Here is a 5240-nt window from a genome sequence, read left to right on the forward strand (position 1 = left end):
GTCCAAGGGGAAGCAGATACAAGGAAAACAAAATGGGTCCTAAGACCGACCCCTGAGGCACACCATATTTAACTGGACAGAACGAGGAGACATAGTTGTTTACAGACACACAAAATTTCCTAATTGACAGGTAGGATGAAAACCATTCTAGGGCAGTACCAGAGATCCCCACCCAGTGCCTCAGTCTGTCTAACATGATGTTGTGATCAATGGTGTCAAAAGCAGCGCTAAGGTCCAGGAGTACCAGGACTGAGCACATGCCTTCATCAGCAGACATTAAAAGGTCATTGGTTACTTTAAGCAGGGCAGTCTCAGTGCTGTGGTACTTCCTAAAACCAGACTGAAACTTTTCAAATAATTTGTTATTTTCCAGCACAGTGAGCAGCTGTGTGGACACAATTCTTTCTAGAATCTTTGCAATAAAAGGCAGTTTTTGAAATTGGTCTAAAATTATGTAGGAGGGAGGGATCTAAACCAGGTTTCTTTAAAAGTGGGTTCACGCAAGCCGTTTTAAAATAATCAGGGACACAACCAGTAGATAGGGAGCTGTTGAAAACAGAGATCAAATGGGGCCCAACAGAATCTATTACTTTCAGTAAAAACTTTGTAGGTATTACATCAAGTGGGCTGGAGGACAATCTCATTTGTGATACTGTTTTTAAAAGTTCAGACAAGTCGATGGGATAAAACTGGTTAAAACTCTTGTTGCTGGTGAGGAACCTCTGAGTAAGAGGCCGCGGGGGTAATAGAGGCTCTGATTGACACCACCTTATTGGTAAAATAAGATAAAAACAATTCACAGTCATCATTACTTCCAGCTGAGGCACAAGGAGGGGTTGGATTTACCAGCTGATCCACAGTCTTAAACAGAAACCTGGGATTGTGTTTATGTGTAGTAATGAGTTCAGAAAAATAGTGTGTTCTTGCATCCTTAACCATGTTATAGTTAATTAATAAATCCTTCAGACTGAGGTAATGGACTTGGAGACTGGATTCTTTCCATCTGCGCTCTACTTTCCTGCATTCCCTTTTTAGGCTGCGAATGCTGTCATTTATCCAGGGTTGCTTACTAGCTTTAGACGTAGGCCTAACCTTTAGAGGAGCAGTAATATTTAGTGACGACAAGCAGATATGATTGAAGTGATCGACCAGATTGTTGGTGTTGGAATCAGACAGGTGTTGGCTTTGGCTCTGAAAGAATGCGCAAAACTTCGAAACACTTTGTTCATTAAAGAAGCGAGAACACACGGAGCTTGGTGAGGCGGCATGAGTAACAGGCGAATCGCAGTTAAAAACAATACATCTGTGGTCAGATATGGTCATGTCCACTAATTCCACAGAGGAAATGCTGACACCCAGGGTAAAAACCAAGTCCAGCGTATGACCATGGTTATGGGTTTGCCCTTTGACATGTTGTTTGAAGTTAAAAGAAGTGGCCATATTTAAAAAGTCAGTTGCATTAACATTGTTGGGGTCATCAACATGAATATTAAAATCGCCACAAAGTAGACCAGAGTAGATAAAAATGGGTACAAATAAGCCATTTAAGTGATACCAAAGGAAATTTGTGTGCAGGCAGCCTTTCACACTGTCGTTCAATCAAACCACAACATTACTGGGCGGGTGGTGTTGGTACAATCAAGAGAAGATGAGCGCACACTAAACTCCAGTGATTTTATTACCAACGTTTCCACCACATTTGGTCCTCGCTTTGAGAAAGTTTAGTGTTCGCTCATCTTCTCTACATTAAGTTAACTGCTATAATGAAGTGAGACATACACAGTTATTTACTCTCTTTATGGGACTAAAATTCAGCCATCAGCACCACAAACAGCCACTGTGGCCACACAGTCAAGCTTTATTTTCTGACTCCAATAAGAAGAGAAGAATCAGAGGATTTGATCAGAACCAGAATCAACAAGCAGAATCAGAGCTGGAGTCAGAACTGATCAGATCTTACCCAACTTTAATGTGGAGCTTCTTCTGGGAAATAAATAGTGGTGGAGGAAGTACTCAGATCAGTCACTCAAGTACACGGATCACAAATACTCTGTTAGAAGTTAAAGTCCTGCATCCAACATGTTACTACACAAGGATTGAAGTAAAAGTACTCATTCTGCAGGATGGCCCCTGTCAGTGTTATGTTAAAGCTCCTTCATGGGAAATCTGAGGAGAAAAGTGGGTTTGAAGAGGTTAATAAAATGTCATAGCTTCCTGTTTCACAGCTCAACTTGATATGTATGTTGATGTATTTCAGTTGTGTCCACATCACAAGTTTGAACCCAGCTTGTCTCTGTGTGTTTAAGTCTCCAGATGAGACTTAAACATGTTTGAGTCAGCAGCACCACCTTCTGTCTAAACCAACAAACTACCAGCTGAAGACAAAGTGTCATAGGGGGGAGGCTGAATGCTGACTGAGGTTAGGACCCAAATGCAGACAATGGCAAGGCGAGAGGAGGATGCAGTTCAAACAAAAGATTTATTCAGCAACTTAAGCAGGCATACTCATGAGCACAGCAGGCAAAAGGTCTAAACAAAGGCATCTCCAAACAGGCAGAGTAAAATCCAGAACAGGGCAGAGAAAATAATCCAAATGCAAAGAAGGGATCCATGAAACAAAGGAACAGGCAGGAACACTAAACATTAGACACAAGGACGTGACAAAGACTGAAGAAACAAGCAAGCATATATACACACAGGAACTAACGAGCGGGGTGGGAGCAACACAGGTGAAGGGAATTAGGACTAATCAGGCACAGCAGACACACAGTGAATAAGACAGAGTGCAACAGCAAAGAAACATGACAGGAAACTAATACAGAACAGAATAAAGAATAAACCAAAAAGACAACAAACACAAGCAGACACAGATCCAAAAACAAAGGCAGAGGTAACAAATAAATCATCAAGACAACAATTTACTAACTAACAACAGGAGCTAGACAAAAACACCAGGCACAGAAGACTACAAAATAAAACAGGAAGTAAAGTTCACAAAACACAGAAGGACAGATCTACCAAAGTAAAACATGGAATGACTGCAAAATCAGGACATGGACAGGACCAAACTAAAATATGGAGATAAAAGACTAACGACGAAGACACAGACTATAAGTAATAAAACACAGAAGTACATCGACCAAGAAAAACATTAAACATGAACTAAAGCACAGGACTAAGAACTACGATAACAGACAAGACAGTTACTAAAAAGACTTGAGCGAATGAACAAAATAATAAACAAGACTACAAAACTCCAAACCATGAAAATATCAAATAAACACAGGAAAAAACAACAGCACAAAATCAAATCCTAACACAAAGCTGCTCTCTTTCTGTTGTTAAATCACATATCAGACATCCTTCCATGTTCTCTTTTGTGTGTGGCTTGTTGTTGCTGTCTGACAGTCTTATAGCAGCCGCACACTCATTTTCCTGCATCTACATCTCAATGAAGGACAAACAACTGCTGCAACACCTGAATCTTCCTCGGTCAGACAGAAAACTCTGGAAATCCAACAAATAGCCTTCATTTACAACAACATGTCTGAAACATATAAGTCTGTGTAGAAGTTAGACTGTGGAGATTTTTAAACTACAACCTATTTCCAGGAAAAACGCATAAAATACCCTACCCAAAAGAATCAGAAATAACTCCTCATCCATTAGACCTAGAGGCATAATTTTGGTCATTACAGACTACTTTTTGTCTATAGGTAATTACACATCTGAGCTAACAAAAATGACTTGTGGAGTTCCCCAAGGCTTCATTCTGGTGCCTCTTCTGTTTAAAATCTACATGCTTACACTGGCACAGATTCTGAAAAACAACAAGATATGTTATCATAATTATGCAGATGACACACAGATTAACCATATCACCAAGGGACTATGATCCCATACAGGCGCTAAGTAACTGTATTGAACAAATAAACAAGTAGATGTGTCAGAATTTTCCTTAATTAAACAAAGATAAAACTGAAGTTATTGTTTTTGGAGCCAGGGAAGAACGATTAAAAGTCGGTAATGTTAAAAACAAAAACCAAGCCAGAAATCTTGGTGTAGTAATGGACTCGGACCTGAATGTTAGCAGCCACATTAAAGAGGAGGTATTGTGTATTTTGGCTTTTTCCCTATATATACCTTTTTTCTGCATATAACAGGTTTGCAAAAAAAGTCCAGCCCAAAGGGAATTACCATCTCCCACAGAAAACTCTGCTCTGAACTGCCTGAATACAGCTCGTTTGTCATCCAGCCGTTTCCCTTTCATGATGTCACAGGGATGAAAGCTAAATGCGCCTCATATAACGCTTGCTAAGCGGCTAGTCCGACAAAAACACCGGTGGAAAAACAGTGAGCTGCAGCACACAGCTCTCCTCTCCCTTCCAAACACTAGCTACCCTCCAGGCAGTCAGTGGACATAAAGTTGTTACTGTGATGTAGAGACAGAGCTCAGTTAAAACTTTATGGATGAAAGATCCTATCGTTACAGATTAATAACTCACCACTCTGAAACTCCAGTCTATGTTGCCAAGCTGGTCGGCAACATGGACAGCTGAAACGAAGCTGTTTACCGGCTTCTAACTGACCCGCCCTTCCCTGCTTCTGATTGGCTAGTAGTTCTTAACTAGGAACTGCGCATGTGCAACTCCTAAAAAAGATAAATTAGAGACAAGATGTATCACTCCATACCCAAAATATGGTGTTTTTTGAAAATTAAACCATGTAAACCTGTTCTGGTACAACCCCTAAATACAATTTTGAACCTGAAAATAAGCATAATACCACCTCTTTAAGACAATTACAAAGTCAGCCAACTATCACCTGAAGAATATATCAAGGATTAAAAGAATTATGTGTCAGCAAGACCTGGAAAAACTTATCCATGCGTTCATCTTCAGTCAACTTGACTACTGTAACAGTGTCTTTACACGGCTCCCCAAGAAATCCATCAGAATGCAGCTGATTCAGAACGCTACTGCTCGAGTCCTCACTAATAGCAAAAAAGTGGATCCCATCACTCCAGTTCTGAGGTCTTTACACTGGCTTCCTGAATTGATTTCAAAATCCTGCTGTTAGTTTATAAAGCACCAAATGGTTTAGGACCAAAATACATTTCTGATCTTCTGCTTCGTTATGAACCATCCATAAACTCTTTTTGACACTGCCTTTAATTTGATCAAATTCAAGGCTGAAGATTAATAACTCACACTGCACTGTAACTTTTCTGTCCTGTTTAT

Source organism: Micropterus dolomieu, linkage group LG01 (assembly GCF_021292245.1).
Source record: "Micropterus dolomieu isolate WLL.071019.BEF.003 ecotype Adirondacks linkage group LG01, ASM2129224v1, whole genome shotgun sequence".
NCBI lineage: Eukaryota > Metazoa > Chordata > Actinopteri > Centrarchiformes > Centrarchidae > Micropterus > Micropterus dolomieu.